Source organism: Amblyomma americanum, chromosome 5 (assembly GCF_052857255.1).
Source record: "Amblyomma americanum isolate KBUSLIRL-KWMA chromosome 5, ASM5285725v1, whole genome shotgun sequence".
Classification (NCBI taxonomy): Eukaryota; Metazoa; Arthropoda; class Arachnida; order Ixodida; family Ixodidae; genus Amblyomma; species Amblyomma americanum.
Genome location: NC_135501.1, coordinates 10,630,548 through 10,648,977, shown reverse-complemented (window position 1 = coordinate 10,648,977; position 18,430 = coordinate 10,630,548). Strand labels below are relative to the sequence as shown.

General features: G+C 44.9%; 1 pseudogene; it reads right to left on the bottom strand.

Annotated features, from left to right (window-relative positions):
• Positions 1-12,243: 12,243 nt before the first annotated feature.
• LOC144133704 (myotrophin homolog) lies at positions 12,244-12,957 on the bottom strand (annotated as a pseudogene).
• Between the last annotated feature and the right edge of the window lie 5,473 nt (positions 12,958-18,430).

Here is an 18,430-nt window from a genome sequence, read left to right as displayed (position 1 = left end):
TGTTGGCTGCTTACAGGGTTTCAAAACGGGCACGATTTTCGCCAGCTTCCATTCCGTGGGGACCTCACCAGCCATCCAGGAAGAATTGCAATACTCCAGGAGTCGAAGACGGGAGGTGTGGGGTAGATTTGCAATGGCGTCATAGGTCACCTCATGATGACCCGGAGACGTGTGCCTGTTTGTCTCCGCGATAGCTGTGGATAGTTCTTCCGTTGTGAAAGGCAGGTCTAACGCTGGCACTGCCGCCTTTGGGATGCCTGTTTGACCATCTGCGGAGAGTGTCGAATGCCCTGACCCTGCCGACAGCAGCTTGCAGTATTCTTCTGAGACTTCTTTTATAGATTTTTGTTCGTGAAGGGAGAGTGCAGCGAAGGGGTGGAGTTGTTGAAGTGGCGTGCGCATACCTCTAACTATCCGCCAAATATTGGTTACTGGTTTGCGCACATCCAGCGTAGAACAAAAGTCACGCCACTTTTGCCGACTGAGTTTATCCATGTAGCGTCGAATGTGACGTTGTGCCCGTCGGCATGCAGGTAGGTCATCGAGGCTTTTTGTGCGCAGAGCTTTCCTTTCAGCTCGCCTGCGTATAGCGCAAAGCCTTTGGAATGTGTCATCATTTGAAGGTAGGTTATTTTTAGCTGTAAGTTGTGTACTCGCCCTCAGGCAATACGCAATTGTCGATGCTAATTCCTCATTGCGAGTTGCCGCAGTAACTCCTCTGCTTACAGCGTCCTTGTATGCGTCCCAGTCTGTAGATTTTATAAGGAATTTCTTTGGGTTCCTCTGCGCATGGAAAGCCGATATGAGGATTGGGTAATGGTCGCTTCCACGTGTCTCCAAATCAGTGCACCAGCCAAAGTTGTGGGCGAATGAACTTGTGACAAATGTCACGTCGATGCTGCTGGTAGTCGTCGGGCCTCGGAGGTAGGTGATGCTGCCGTCATTTAATGGCTGAACTGAATGCTTGGAGAGAAGTTTTGCAAGCTTGGCACCTCGGGCACATGTATGTGAGCTGCCCCAAATTTCATTATGAGCATTGAAGTCTCCGCAAATAATATGCGGAGAGGGCGTCCTTGCTATCAAGTCTTCAAGTCTCAAAGCATCAAATGGCGTGCCTGGCTCAAGATATACTCCAATCAGAGTGTACTGTTGTCCGGCAATAACTGTGACAGCGCATACGTATTCATTGTCGCTGTGAGGCGGGACATCAACCGGTGAGGCCGGGATATCCTTGCGAAAGCCTATCAGCAATCTGCTGACGTTATCTGGTCGTTGTGAATGATGAAAATAGTATCCATTAAGTCGGAAAGTTTCCTCGACACGTGATTCACAGATGACTATGAAGGGGAAGCGGTACACTCGCACGAGCTGTCGGAAATCTGAGAGTTTAGAGCGTAGCCCGCGAGCGTTCCACTGGAAAATGGTGCATGTACGAAAGATGTTGTGGATTGTCAGCTGCGGTGAAGTTCTCGCTGTGGAAGCCATGATTACTGAAGTGTGGTATTACGCCCCTGCGGAGCGTAGGAGACCGACACCAACGGCTCCATTGCAAGGACCGCTTCTACTTCTGGGAGTCTTCCTGACGAGGGGTTTGCACGGATAAGAGCCTTGATGGCTGCAAACAGCATCGGAATCAGTAGGCATGTGACATCTTGTTCAGAGCTTCCGGTTTGCTGCCTGCCGCTGATCTTCTTGTCATGTTGTGGCGCCCTAGGGTCAGAGCAAGCGACGCTGTTTGTCGGGTCTTGTGTAGTGCGTTGCAGTAGCTTTGATGAAGGAGAAGAACCAACGAACTTCCCACGCTTCTTTTTTACCGCATCTGCGTTGCTCTTGTCAGCTGCTCTGCCACGCTGTGTTGACTGATTCTCGGAAAGAGCTGCCGTAGTCGTGACAACCACGTCGGGGTTAGGTGGTGGTTCATGGCGCTTAGGGGGTGTCCCTTGTGTTTGCTCTGCCATGCGAGCAACTGTGGCTGCTTTCTTTTTGTAACACCCTCCATAGGAAGCAGGGTGTGGGCCACCGCAGTTAGCGCATTTAGGTTGCGCTCTCGAAGTGCGTTCTTTGTGCGAGTGGGGGCCAGCACACACTTTGCAGCGCACGGGGCCGTTACAGTGTCTTGATATGTGGCCATGCCTCTGACATTTATAGCACTGAGTTGCTGCTCCGACGTATTCAGTTACAGGGTAACTACAGAACCCCGGCGTTACTCGTTTTGGTAGCGGCGCATCTTTTGCGAATTCCAATATAACTGTGCGACGGCGTACCGCTTTTATCTTTCCACCATCCTCAGGAGTGTAGGCGATTAGCCTCCTTTCTGAGAGGACACCTTGGTCGCGTAGATATTCCTGCAGATCTTCGTCTGTGTAGGTGACAGGTACATCTTGTATTTTGCCATAGCTTGCCATGTAAGCGTATGGGACTCTGGCCTCTACAGCCACTCCAGCCAGCTTAGTTACCGTGAGCAGACGGTTGGCGGCGGGCAGCGTCGATACTGTAACCATCAGGCTCCCATCCTTGTGAATGCGATGGCTGAGGACTTTTTCTTGAGCCGATGCTACAACCGCCGAAGCCACAATGTTGGGGTTGGTTTTCCATAGACTTTCTCCTTCCTCAGTGGGCCTGAAAACTACAGTAACACCGGTAGCTCTCTTTTTTTTGTACGATACAACTGTAAATGATGCTTGGTCCATGTCCTCTGGATGGTCGGTCAGAGGCTCGTTGCTGGCTTGGTCGTCGCGCAGTCTCTTGTTTGGCTGGGGCTGGTCTGTAGCCGCAACTACAGGGGCCGCTGGACCCGCCGCTGGCGCTGCTGCCATCAGTGCAGCATGGAGTTCAGCTGGCGGTGATGTTCCGTGTCGGCGTTGATACGGCGCACAGCGCCGAGGAGGTCGCTTGACGTGCTGTTGCCGGCGGCCAGGGACCCCCAGGTCGTCGCACGTCGAGGACACACGCCAAAAAGACTGGAAAACCTCTGAAGTGAGAAAATAAAGCCGAAAATTACGGACCGGTGTCAGACAGCCGGCCCACTAATCGCCGTCTTCTCCAAAGAAAATATCGATGATAATTGTAGGGGAAGCTCTTTGTTGTTTGAGACCAGGACGGGAGCTTTGCGGACTAAGTCATATAGAGTCAGGTGCCACGAGATAGACACGTTGTGCGCTGCGTGCGGAGAGGAGGAGGAAACGGCTGAACACTTGATACTTTTCTGTAAAGGGCTTCACCCTACAGTGGAAAGCAGCGGGGCTGATTTATCCGAGGCATTGGGGTTTAAGGACAGTGAAGGGAAAGTAGAGTTTAAGCGGGTAGAAATAACCCAACGAAGGTTATCTGATTGGTGGCTAAAATCAAGAGAAGAGTAAATTTTCATAAGTCGTGGCTAGGTTGCTTGAGCCACCGCCCGATTTAAAGGGTTCAGCCATATCCATCCATCCATCCATCCATCCATCCATCCATCCATCCATCCATCCACCCATCCATCCATCCATCCATCCATCCATCCATCCATCCATCCATCCATCCATCCATCCATCCATCCATCCATCCATCCATCCATCCATCCATCCATCCATCCATCCATCTATCTCCATCCATCCATCCATCCATCCATCCATCCATCCATCCATCCATCCATCCATCCATCCATCCATCCATCCATCCATCCATCCATCCATCCATCCATCCATCTAACATTTGTCGCATGTCGCTGCGTTATTGCTATTATCGCTTGTATTTTGTGGACATTGTAGTTGGTAATTTTTGCAAGTTGATTAAAAGAATGGGAGCCCGATATTTTAAGAGTGTATTTACCAGAAAAAAAAGAAGCCGCGGAAAGTTTCAAAAGCTTGTGCTCTTCATAAGCGCAAGGAAAAAGGTAGCTAAAATCAACTTGACCGTGCACATTCTCCAAAAGCTGTAGAATAAAGGCGATGTTTAGCCAAGTATAGCGAAGCATTAAGTTTATTCACGCAAGATCTCAGGATTGCCAAGTGCTCGTTACCTGAACAGTACAGCATTTTTTGTTTTCATGGTTTTATAAAAAACGCTAACTTTGATCAGATATAACTTTTAAACTAAACGAGACAGATGATTGATATTTTCAGAAAGGAAGGACGATTAGACGATCTCAATCTCTACAAAAAGTCGCCGCAGGACTAAGCATATCCCAAACGATATTGTAGATTACATTGTTATGTTTTATATGTTTTTCAAACATGCGTGGATAATAAACTAACCCATACACATATTTATAAATGCTTAAGCATGCTCATTAGCATGAGATCTCAAAGCATCTCGGAAGATTTTACTCTAGGTGCAATGAAGTTTCACAACTTCGCATTTCCTGAGACAAGTTGAGCTCAAATTGCCATTTTTCATCTTTGGGTTTTCTTTTACAGTTGAAACAAATTTGCAGCTATCGTCAAACCACACGCATCGTTTCAAAGCAGAGGAAATTAGCGTTTTGGAAATATCTGAACCATATTTATGAAGCTAACGAGCGAGGTACAGCTGACGTACAAATATCACCAAAAATGTTTTCCGTTCTCCGTCAGAGTGGGACCGCCACCATAAGCCCTGAGTGACGCGATACCTACAGCTGACCGAGTGGAACTCGCACAGTCGAATTCACGTGAATTCACTGCAACGTGACGAACCACGGGACCATATGGCGGTGGCGGCGCTGCCACGCTGAATGCTCGAGATGCTACCCTAATGTAGCTATCGCTACAAAATTGGCGGTGGTTTAGCTTTAGGTGGTGTAGTGTTTGACGAACCACGTAACGAACCACATGACCAGCTACGGCGCCGCGCCGCCGGCAGCAGCTCCGCACCACGTGACAGCGTGGCGGCGCCGCCGCAGAGTGGCAGTGCTGCCACGAAATGGCGGCGCAGCCACAGCGTGGCGGCGCCGCTACAGGGTGGCAGCACAGCCACAGGATGGCGGCGCCGCCAGGCTGGAGGCTCGAAATACTACTGTAATGTAGCTACCGCTACAAAACTAATTATTTTAGCTTTGAGGGTAGGATCGTGTGTGCTGCAAACAATTTCGAAGGAATGTCTGCTCTGAACAACTGCCAGCATATCCATTATGATGTCAGTGTGTAGCTAGCTCTAACACAAGCATTACGTGAAGAGATTTTCGAGCTTTTTCACGAAGCCGTACTGCTGACTGGAGGGATAAAGGAAGCCTTCACAGTCACAGTAGTTTGTTAGCCGGGCAAGATGAAAACTTTCGCGTGGTGGAGCCAATGTGAGCAACTTTGCGCGTTCTTGGCACTTTGTACTCGCATTAACAACACACTTCCGCACAACATAGCCCGCAATGTGGTAAGTAAGCCTTCAGTCGCTTCTGGCCACATGTTGGTTGTGGTCGTTTGAAACCATTAAGCCCGTGCCATGCTGGGGTTTTACGTGTTGTGTGGCATCTGTGCCTGTAGTCCTAGCAGCAGTTCAACTGCACTCATTTCTGTCACCTGATCCTTCGAGAGAGTCAACTTCCAGTAAGAAGGCCAGTCTACCTTCCTTGCAGTTTCCTTCGTCACCTGACCTAACGAGACCGCCAAAAGAAAGGCAACTTACAGTGGTCTGGAACTGTGCTGGAGTTGGATGATCGCTGTTGCCAGAAGCTAGTCGGACGATTCCAAAGAAATTCTCGAGTGGGTCCTGTCTGGTCTTTTATGCCATCATATCACATAATCATCGTCATCATCATCATCATCAACCTGACTACACCCACTGCAGGGCAAAGGCCTCTCCCATGTCCCTCCACTTAACGCTGTCCTTTGCCAGCTGCGCCCACCCTATGCCTGCAAACTTTCAATCTCATCCGCCCACCTAACCATCTGTCGCCCCCTGCTACGCTTATCTTCTCTTGGAATCCACTCCATTACCCTTAAGGACCTGCGGTGATCTTGCCTTCGCAGTATATGACCTGCCCAAGCCCATTTCGTCCTCTTGTTTTCTGCTAGGATGTGATTAACACGCGTTTGTTACCTCACCGACTCTGCCCGGTTCCGGTCTCTTAATTTTACACCTATCATTTTCCTTTCCATGGCTCGCTGTGCTGTCCTTAACTTAAGTGGAACCCTTTTCGTTAGCCTCCACGTTTCTGCCCCGTAGGTGAGTACCGGTAAGATACAGCTGTTGTACACTTTTCTTTTGAGGGATACTGGTAACTTGCTATTCATGATCTGAGAGAACCTGCCACCCCGTACTTATCCTCCTAGTTAATTCCATCTCATAATCCGGAGCAGCTGTCACTACCTGCCCTAAGTAGACGAATTCCTTTACCACTTCCAGCACCTCATTGCCAATTGTGAGCTACTTTTTCCTTGCTAGACCATTGAACATTACTTTGGTTTTCTGCATGTTAAATTTTAGACCCACCGTGATGCTCTGTCTAACTCATTGATCATGATTTCCGGTTCATCTCCTGCGTGACTCAGCAAGGCAATGTCATTAGCGAATTGCAGATTATTTAGGTATTCTCCGTTAACTCTTATCCCCAGCTGTTCCCAATTCAGGCCTCGGAATACCTCCTGTAAACATGCGGTGAATAGCATTGGCGAGATCCTGTCCCCTTGACTGACGCCTTTCCTTATTGGAATTTTATTGCTGATTTTATGGAGGACTATGGAAGCTGTACAGTTCCTATATATATCTTCCAGTATTTTGACATAAGGCTCATCTTCACCCTGGTTCCGCAATGTCTGTATGAATGCCGAGGTTTCCACTGAGTCAAACGTTTTCTCACAACGAATGAAGGCTATATATAGGGGTTGGTTATATTCTGCGCATTTTTCTATCATCTGATGGATAGTGTGAATATGATCCATTGCGGAATATCCTTTACGAAAGCCTGCCTGATGATTTGGTTGATTAAAGTCTAAGGTTGCCATGAGTTTATTAGCGATTACCTTAGTAAATACCCTGTGGGCAACGGACAGTGAGCGGATCGGTCTGTAATTTTTAAAGTTTTTGGCGTCTCCTTTCTTAAGAATTAGGATTATATTTGCGTTCTTCCAAGCTTCTGGTACAGTCGAGGTCATAAGGCACTCCGTATACAGGGTGGCTAGTTTTTCTAGCAGAATCTCCCCTCCGTCTTTCAACAGTTCTGCTGTTACCTCATCTTCACCAGCAGCTTTTCGCTTTGCATTGCTCCTAAGGCTTTCTTTATTTCCTCTTTCGTTACTGGCGGGATGACGCATTGATGTGCGCTACTGTCTTCATCATTAACGTCCTTATTGCGTTGGCTACTGTATATATTTGTGCAGAACTCTTCGGAAACTATCCTATCCATATTGCTAATGACATTTCCCTCCTTGTCTTTTAACGCATACATCTGGTTTTTACCTATCTCAAGTTTCCTCTTCACCGCTTTCAGGCTACCTCCGTTCTTTAGAGCATGCTCGGTTCTCTTCATATTAAACTTTCTTATGCCGGCTACCAAGCGCTTATTTATTAATATGTATAGCTCTGCTATTTCTATTCTGTCTGTAGCGTTAGACGCCCTCATGCTTTGACGTTTCTTAATCAGATCTTCCGTCGTCTGAGATAGCTTTCAGGTATCCGGTCGAGCCGTGCTACCGCCTACTTCCACTGGGCACTCCGTAATGATAGCGGTCAGATTATCATTCCTTGTACTAACATCAAGATCGTCTTCCTCAGTTAAAGCTGATCTACCTACCCACCCACCCTCCCACCTACCTACCTACCTACCTACCTACCTACCTACCTACCTACCTACCTACCTACCTACCTACCTACCTACCTACCTACCTACCTACCTACCTACCTACCTACCTACCTACCTACCTATCTATCTATCAATCAATCAATCAATCAATCAATCAATCAATCAATCTATCTATCTATCTATCTATCTATCTATCTATCTATCTATCTATCTATCTATCTATCTATCTATCTATCTATCTATCTATCTATCTATCTATCTGTCTGTCTGTCTGTCTGTCTGTCTGTCTGTCTGTCTGTCTGTCTGTCTGTATATCTATCTATCTATCTATCTATCTATCTATCTATCTATCTATCTATCTATCTATCTATCTATCTATCTATCTATCTATCTATCTATCTATCTATCTATCTATCTATCTATCTATCTATCTATCTATCTATCTATCTATCTATCTATCTATCTATCTATCTATCTATCTATCTATCTATCTATCTATCTATCTATCTATCTATCTATCTATCTATCTATCTATCTATCTATCTATCTATCTATCTATCTATCTATCTATCTATCTATCTATCTTTTCCGCAGCGATATCCTGAATTCCTCTGTTCCCTCTCACCGATAGCTCGTTATTGGACTTCTTCTTTACTAGCTTCTTCCTATCCCTCCTCAAGTCTAAGGTAATTCGAGACCTTACCATTCTGTTGTCGCTACAACGCACCTTTCCTAGGACCTCCACATTCTGCAGGATACCAGGGTGAGCGCATAGTATATGAAGACAATTTCATTTTTAGCCTTTCCATTACGGCTTTTCCAGATTCACTTCCTGTTCTCTCGTTTGTGGAAGGTATTCATGATGCGGAAATTATTTCTATCTGCCAACTCTACTAATAGCTCTTCCCTGCTATTTCTACAACCTATCCCATAGTCGCCTCCCGCCTGGTCTCAAGCCTGCTTCTTGCCCACTTTCGCATTGAAGTCGCCCATCAGTGCAGTGTAATAATTTACCTGTTAATGTTTGGATGTTAAATAGTATGTGAGCACCTCAACTGTGGATTTTAAATAGGCAAGCGATTCAAGAGTGCTTGAAATAGTAACACGCAAGCCAACTGCTTTGTAGTCATTTAAAAAACCTCCCGTTCCTTTGGCGTGTTTTCCTGCTGGTTAGGACATGACAGGAAGTCCTTCAGAGCTCTTGTCTTCAAGGAGCCTGGCCGGAGAGCTTCAGCAGCATACCATACTTTGACTTCATTATTGATATCAGCTGGCTGATCTCGCTGAAAAAGAGCACCAAAGTGATAGTGCTTTGGTATGGTTTTGTTTATGGGGGTTTAATGTCCCAAGGCGACTCAGGCTATGAGAGGTGCCGTAGTGAAGGGCTCCAGAAATTTCGACCTCCAGGGGTTCTTTAACGTGCACTGACATCGCACAGTACACGGGCCTCTATAATTTCGCCGGCATCGAAATTCGACCGCAGCGGCCGGGATCGAACCCGCGTCTTCGGATCAGAAGCAGAGCGCCTTAACCACTCAGCCGCCGCGGCGGCTGATATTAAGGCGAAAGCCTTTAATGGCGCATACTCGTGGTGTCCGTCCGTCCGTGGCACTCTTCAACTCGATAAGAAAAAAATATCTTTGTGCACGATTAGATTCGAACCACCATCCTTCCGTTCTGCAGCTGAGCGTGCCAACGACTACGCTACTTCCTGCCAACGCATATGTAGTTCTCCTTGTGTAGGACGCTGGAGAGTGTTTGCAGAAAGGCGTCAAATCAAATAGATGCCTCCCAAATGCACTGCAGTGTCTCGAGCATTTAAGATTCACAAAGAATTGTGTACTTAATTAACATGTTAACCGCACATCAGTGACACAAGCAGCAACACCGCGCTAAAGGCTTTCGCCTCACCGCACCTTAGCTCAACAATATAAGTGCCCTCTGAATGTTTTGCTTTAAGTACTGTTAACAGGGCCTCTCCTATTGCAGCCAAGGCTATGGAGCAAGGCAAAAACTTCAGAAAGTGTAATATTAATAAATTCTATCTTTAAGAAATGCCTACTGAAAACATAGTTTTTAATTATCTGGTAGTACGCGGTTACCGGAAGAATTGAGTAGTGGCGCTTATGGTTCCATATATCTTGTCCAGCTCATTCCTGTAGAGGAGGGAAGTCTCGAGGACTTTCGGGCAAGATAGCTGAAACGCGTAGCTCACCCTCATTTTTTCAGTCATTCAGACTGAGATAACACTCCGTGATTCCAGGCGTGGCTTTGAGAGTCACGTTATTAGCATCATTCTTGTAGGCTTCCCTTAGCGGCGGCATGGTGACCTGCAGAATATTTTCAATACAAAGTGGGCCATTTGCAGCTCTGCACGCTGGCTGTAGAAAGGATGGGAATCAGTCTGCTTTGTATACACCCCCCCCCCCCCCGCCCAGTTCAATGTTCCCCAACTAAATCAAGTCATATGTTCCACCTAAACCCTAAAATGATAGACAAGCTGCAGCACAGCATGAAGATGCCCTTTAGACCAATTCCGTCCAATAGTCCCTCATGCGAGACAGAAATTTGAGAGTTGAATAAAACATACTGTTCAGTAAAATGAATCGGACGATGCTAAAAAACAAGGTGAAATATGCGGCAATTTGTGAATAGCAATACATGGTACACATAGGGGGCAACTTACATGGCCAGCTGGGGTGTTGAAATTTGGGTCAGAGGGGTGCTGGACCTTGCAGTTTATTAATGTAAGAGTCGCACATAATCCCATCATCCTCCACATTTTTCTGTTCCACCTTGCCCCGACAATTCTAATCAAATTGACAAAGAGGCCACTTTTTTCAGTCAGTATTTTGGCTTCTATTATGACTTTCCCGAGTATCCCTGCTTTCATGTTGCTGTTCGTCGCAAAGCAGCCAATGACCTAACTCTATTTTCCTTGAAAAGACATAAAAAGGACTACCATGGCATGGTCAGATGGTGTGCTGTTATCTTTTTGCGTGGTAAACGGCCTCAAGTCTACAAAGCCTTCAATCGCACCAGTGCCCCTCACGGACAAATTCTCAGAAAGTTTGAGCTCGTCAGTGAGCAATCCTCTGTGCTTCCTGCTGATGTCGAGCTCCGCTGTTCTACATTTCAGTTTCTTCAGGATTTTCTCATTGAAACCAAAAAGTGTGTGGTAAATGGGTGCATAAATTTCAATGTTGATTTGCTTGGCAAGGCTACAGTTACTGTATAGGCTTTGCCAGAGTTGTGCGAAGGTGCGGCTATAGGCAACCAAGTTGTGGAGTGAAACGTGCGCCGTTTTTTCGGATTCAAGCCGCGAGAGTGGCAGGGGAGTCGTGAAGCGATTACTGGTTATCATAGAAAATAATTTACACCTGCTGCTGCTGAAATATACATATCATTGCACCTACTGAAAATCCCGAGATGTAACTGCCTTCATACAACCCGGTAATTTTCTCTTTTCAGCCGAAATATACACAGGAGTGCTCCACGGGTAAATCGCCTCATACCTCGCTGACACAACAGAACCGTAAATTGGGTTGGCGATCTTTTTAGCGCATGCGGGAAAATAAGTTATCGTCATGATGGAAGAAAGATACGTACTTAGTGGCTCGAGCATACCTTGCCGCGGAGAATTCAGCTCTGACGGCGGAAATTTGCGTTCGCATGCATTTAGCTGGGATTGTATTATAGTTACTCGTGATCAACAGTACTTGCTGCTGGGCTAGTTGGTTATCGCTATTTGTTAAATGTTTTAAGGCGCAAAAACGACGCATGCACAAAGGTAAAGACGATGCGAGGCACCTCGCCCAGTCGTTCCGTATGTGCCGTTTTTGCGCCTTACGCATTTTTCTTGGGATCAGTATAATTCTTGCGGCTGCATGCTTCACCTTGTACTTTGTAACTTGAGAGTTTCTTGTTGCGATTTCACGTACACGATTTTGCGTATACAACGGTCGTATGCTCTCACAGTCCGGCAAGCGCATGCCCGTTCAAATGTGTAAGGAAGAGTGCACTTTGGTGTGTTACTCCCATCACTAATCGCCCAAAATTCTGGAAAGTGGACAGGTATAGTCATTAGGCTCTCAACATAAATGAATTTCTTTTCATTTCTGTCTCAAAAGTTGTTCTTTTTGTTCTTATAGACTAGAAGCTACGTTTCTTCCATGCACCGTGTAACTGCTTGCATTCAAAGTGCACCATGTCATGCCGTTTAAAAAAAAACATAGCTACAATGAGAGTAGAAGTTAATATAGCATTGAGAGAAAAAAAAGCCAGTAGCAGGTGACTCAGTTCAGCTTTGTTGTGCAGTGATGCGGCAATATGAACGGTGTGCAAGATTATGTTTCTATTCCTGGATGAAGCGTGTAGCTAACTGTACTCGGTTGAGATATTCTGCGTCCATAATACAGCAAGTAGGAATGAACATAGTTTCAGAAGTTTGAAATGCTTTTAAGATACTTCATAATGACACACTGAAAAGTATGGCCCAGTGCTTTGTAAAGGCACCAACAGGAGCTGAACGCTTCTGGTCACAAGTAAAGTCATGATGATGAAAGTAGGACCTGTACATCAGGGAAAAAGCCCATTTCGTCGGCAGTATGGCCGTCTATATCATCGAAAGCCTTGCTTGCACATCGTTTGAGAGGGACTTGAAGCATAGGCAGGTGTCCACATGATGCCGCAAAATGCAAGGGTGTTTGACCGTTGTCATCCTATGCATCAGGATCAGCAGCTCCATCCAAAAGCAACTCGACTATATCTAGGCAGCTACGATCGGCTGCCCAGTGCAAAAGGGCGTACCCTGCAAATCATGGCTGTATACCACAGCTTGATCTTCATAAAAGCAGTTCATAAACCTCTCTAGGCCGCCTTCCTAAGTCCACTCAAATAAATACTCCCTTTTCGCCAGCGGCTGCGTCAAGTTCATTGCAAGCCTCGCTAACCAGAGCTCCCCATATTGAATCTTACACTGCTTTTGATTCCTCGGAACTACCATCTGGAAAGAGCTTATGGACAAATTTCAGATATTCATCAATTACTGCGGTAGCACTCGTGTCCTCCTACTCCCTCCGGGCATCACGTATCTGAAGGGCCTTGACATCAAAGAATGCTGGCTTCGATGACTTGCAGGGCCTCTTACCAGCCTGTTTGTTTTTCGCATGAAGATAGAACAGCTGGTTGCTAGCCAACTTTCCACCTTTGGCCTTAATGTGCTCCGCAGCGCTCGAGAAAGCATCCTTTATCTTGTACGGCATATTATCCTTATTCGCAGGATCACTCTGGGCACTGGTGGTAAACTTCGGAAACAATATTCCTGGCAGTCATGGAGTTAATTTTTAACTGGTCTAGCGTCACTTGTGTGAAGCAAGCTGAAGTACCAATTAGGAACTTAATTTATGTCTAGCATTCTGAGTAGAAATCTAAGTAAATCTATAACAAGCGCCTGCGCATGCTGTCTGCGTTAATGGAGCTGTTCTTGAAGTGATAGAATGTTAGTGTTTGGTTTAGTACTTTATTTCTTAAAATCACTTGCATGAGGAAAAATTCACTTACCACGAAGGTCAACTGCGTAGTATGTGTTACAAACCACAGCATACGAGAAGGATTAAGGAACAGTGACAAAAACAACAGCCATCCCCAAAACTCTCACCTGCTGTCAAGGATTGTCACTACACAGCCTGTCATATCATATGCATTTTGATATATATAGTAGTAAAACGCAAGATCATTTTTTATTTATGAATACTGCGATCTTGTACACAAGATCATTGTAGGTGGGAACATTGTGTTAATAAACAGAATTACAAACAAAACAAAATTGCACATAGAAGTTCAACAAGAAAATACAGCGGCAAGGTCAATTAACAACAATCAATGCAAATGCTCATGAAATCAATGTAATGATGTCTGCCTGACAATATCATCCGTGAGGTTATTCCAATCAGTAATGGTCCATGGAAAAAAGGAATATTTAAAACAATTAACTCGCCAATTTAATGGTGGTTTGGAAAGAGAATGGCGATTTCTAGTTTGGTACCCCGTGGAATAAGTAAGAATATTGGAAATGTCAACTTTGAAATTATTAATAATTAATTGGTAGGAAAATTTTAAGCGACATATGCGATTTCTGTTAGGAATAGAGGGTAAACCGCTTTTTTTTAGGGGGTCACTGACTGATGCTCGCCCGTAAGTGTTATATATACACCTTACTGTTTTCTTTTAAATTCTTTCAAGTTTATTTATGTTTAACTTTGTAAAAGGGTCCCAGATAATTACTGCATATTCTAAGATTGGTCTAATAATAGTGTTGTAGGTAAGGAGGCGTGTACCATGGGTTGCTAACATAAGCGAGCGTCGTAAGAAAAAAAGCTTTCGGAGAGTGTTTGCTGAAACATAGTCGACATGCTTGGTCCAAGAGAGGTTATCAGAGATCCATAGACCTAGATACTTATATTCTGTAACTTCATGAAGAAAATTATTATTAGCAGTGTAGTAATATAGCAGAGGGTTCTTTTTAAGTGTTATTCTCATAAATACGGTTTTTTCAAAGTTAATTGACATTTGCCACTTCTCACACCAAGAAACTATTTTTGCAAAATCATTTTTCAGCCCAATTTGATCATCAGTCGAAGTTATTTTCTCATACAGCACGCAGTCGTCCGCATATAACTTAACACGCACTGACAGGTCTTTAACAATATCATTCATAAACAATAAAAACAGTAGGGGCCGAGGACGGATCCTTGGGGGACGCCAGAATCGACAGGAACGTAATTGGAGCAGGTTTTATGCAGTTCGAGATCATGCCATTTACTTAATATATATCTATTCCGATGAAATAAATTTGATTCAAGTGTGTTTAGAAATATTCAAGGTAAAGTTATCGACAGTTCTGTAAAATGAAATGAGTACAGCACTGCACAAACTTCAAAGAAGCTATAACGAAAAATAAAATAGGCTTCAACTATTACTCAATAAATTTAAAACACAAGGTTAGCTTCAGTTCTTTGTGACTACACATAATTTTCATAGTTTTCAAAGCAGTGTTGGCTGAGTGGCTATGGTGCTAAGCTTCCTACATACAAGAAGTTGGTCTGTACCCAGTCACGTCGGTTACAATTCAATACATACAAAATTCTATACATCGGTGCAAATTGATTGACCCAAGGAGGATGAAATTTGCTTAGACTTCACTGCAGCGTCTCTCATAGCCCTGAGTTGGTTTTGGGCATTAAATCTTATCAACCAGCCCACTCTTCATAACAAAATAAAAGACTAAAATAATCAATACACTAAAATGAATAGAACCAAACAAACAAAATAGGTTGCAGAGTACGCCAGAGAAACTAAAGTCAGAGTTGAAAAGGATCAATACCTTAAATCTAATGAGCAAGAAACAAGTAACAATGTAATTAAAACAAAACATTAAATATTTAGAATGTCAATACAAGAGAGTGCACCAACAATTAAAACTGACTGTTGAAATAACATGAGTTGAAGTGTACTGAAATGAAGTTCTCGAAACGAAAATAAAACCAATGGGAAAGCGGATAAACAGGTCTCCTGAAGAAATAGAATATATGCAAAGAAAAGCGTTGTATATTCAAGCAACAATTTCGCACAGAATACACATCCCGTCAATCTTAGAACAGCACTTTCCGGACTGTGAAAGTTTTGACAGAAGTTGCTCATTGCTCTGCTTTAATGCAAACCTGAGCCGGCACAAAAAGAAATGTGATACAATCCTTTCTGATACACTATGGCGTGTTGGACAATTTTGAAAGGCATCAACCTTTTCCTTCAATTTGTTTTTTAAGCCGCCTATTGTGCTTTTTCAGTCTAGGAGAAGAGTCTCATTGGTTCGGAACAATTGCTCGCTGCAGTTCACCAACTGAACAAGTGGCACCGATGGCACCATTAGAGCTTTTTCTGCCTAGCCTAGTATACTATTTTAATGCTACCAGCTCTGGTACTTTCATAGATTCATCAATAAGGCTCGTCTTGGAAATTTGGTACAATTTGTGCTTGCGGATAACGGCATGTGCAATATAGCTCTAAAAATACTCTAAGCCGCCGTGCTCTTCGATAGACAGAACCAAGGAAAAGGAGTAGCCCAAAAGCATGCAACCACACAAGAAGAAAGGGCAAGACACAAGCGCTGACGAACAACTGAATTTTATTGAAGGAAGCACGCCTTAAATAAGGCTATGAACAGAGGTGAAAAAGAGCAGAGCGAACAATCGAAAAAGATAACAGCAAGCCCAAGCAAGCATCAAGCCATAAAAAAACACAAACGTTAGCTGCTTCTAAAAAGACTACCTCTGCTGCAAAAAGTGATAATGAGAAAGTGCTGGTGCAATTGTCCCCATATCTCTTAATATAGTAAGCTTCCAGACTAACACGCGCAGTCTTGTCAGCACTCTTACCTAGAATCCTAGCCTCAGCCAAACGAGCAATGCATCCTCGGCACGTACTTACGTGCGCAACCAAATGTGCGTTCTTATCTTTTAATTGACTTATATTTCGGGCATGTTCTCCCAGTGTTTGTTGTGCAACGGCCGCTTTCGCCTACATAACCCTTTCCACACGTCATGGGAATGGCATAAATCACACTTGTTGAGCACTTGACAAATGGAGTGTCATGTCGTATCTGGCATCCCCTTTTTTGGAGCCGCAAATGCGTAGGCATAACTTTCCCAGCTTGTTGGGTGCCGAAAATACAACGGATACACCATTCCCCTTGGCCAATTTCTTGATGTTGTGTGGTGCCTTGTGCAGGTATGGCACAACCGCAGGCTTATCGGCCTTCCAATAGTCAGCATCCATTGTTCTGGATGCGGTTTTCTATTTCAGAAGCAAGGTTTCAGCAACAGAAATCAAGACCGAAGGGTTGCATGCTTTTCTTGCGTGGTTGCATGCTTTTGCGCTTCTCCTTTTCCTTGGTTGGAATTAGCTAGCGCCTCAGTGAGGGATTGCACGGTAACCGAAGGGGAGGAGCTGGCCGTAGCTCTAGCGGCGGTAGCCGGTTATCGAAGCAACATGTCCCTTACCATTCTTACAGATTCGAGAGAAGCGTGCCGTAACTACATGAACGGCCGCATAGGTCGCGCCGCGCTCCGGCTCCTCCAGAGCGCGACCCCACCAAAAGTCATACATAGCATTTACTGGGTGCCAGGACACACCGACATAGCGGGGAACGAACGCGCCGACGAGGTAGGTCGAGGGTATACGAGCCGAGCTTCCTCCCAATCGGACGATCTACCCGACCGAGTCAGTCCTACGTACTCAGACATTCTCAACTACTATAAGGGGGTACGGATCCGCTATCCGCCGCCTCATCCTGATCTAAATCAACTAGAGGCAGTGTATTGGCGAAGATTGCAGACAGGAACATTCCCAAACCTGCATATCCTTAGCAAGGTTTACCCGACGCAATATCGGGACACTTGCCCGTGGTGTGGCAGCAAACCATCGTTGTACCACATCACGTGGGAATGCAGTAAAAACGACAGCTTTCGCAAAGACCCGAGTGCGGAACAGTGGGAGAGCCGGCTCTCCAGCGGCGATCTGGGTTGCCAACAAGGTCTGATCCAGCACGCCCAACGAGCAGCGAAGCTCAGCGGAGCCCTGGAATAGGGGCACCGACCCTGTGAGAAGAAGGAAGATGGACCTCTTCTTTCTCGTCTGCTACTAGCACCTTTCTAGAGCATTAAAAGTCTTTCCTACCTACCTTGGTTCAAAATGCACCAGCTAGCCCAAAAAGAACTTTTACTGAAGTATCATTCGGTACACAGCTCAAGACATTCACTGTCAAGCAGTTCATTTCTGTCACCATCACAGTTCTATTGAAAATCTCTGTCCTTGACAAAAAGCAGGAAGTCCTGTGAATCACCCACTGCACAGCAACCACTCCTGCTAGGTTGGCAAAATTAGGGCAGGACAGTAACTCTGAACGTTTATTTAAACTCTCTTGCACGAGGTACAGGAGTTATAAATTTTTTGCTGCTAAAAAGGTTTTCTAATCCTCTTGGCTAAAACGACTTACATATGAAACTCGAACCCTCGTTCCGAGAGATACAATTCCCTCAATATGATGTCTGTCACTGTTGACACAACAGAAGGAGCTTGTACAGGCTTCAAAGTCGGCGTCCTGCCTTTATTCAATATCACAATCTGCGTGAAAATATCAACAAATTCCTGCAGAAAGCCCTTAGCATTATCGGAGTTTTGAGGGAAAAGGCCACCTAAAGCAAGCTTTTATTGTGCCAGACGTCATAACCGAAAACCATCTAAACACCTGGTCAAGGAAGAATGCTGTAGTAAGTGCTTCTCTTGGAGCTGCCCCTTGCCAACCAGATAATACAAAGCTGCAGCTGTATTGTGGCGCATGGGGGCATGTGCAGAAGCTACACTCATCTTCTCAAAATGGTTTGGTTCTAAATATCGGGATTTCAGATTAGGCATCAACTTCAGCTTATGCTTGTCATCGATTTCGCAGGCCCACTTCACTTGCCTAGTTGTCACCTGCAAAAACAAGATGGCTTTTAGACGCTGTGTATTTTCCAAAAGTATGAACTTTCACTATTCAACATTACGCCAGAGTAGCTTTTCCCTAAAAAAGTAATTTAGTTTAGTTAGATGGAAAAGCTTAGTTAGATAGAAATTTTAGTTAGATAGAAAGTGGCGTTCGGCTCACATAAAACTTTGCAGTGTATGTTTTACTGCAAC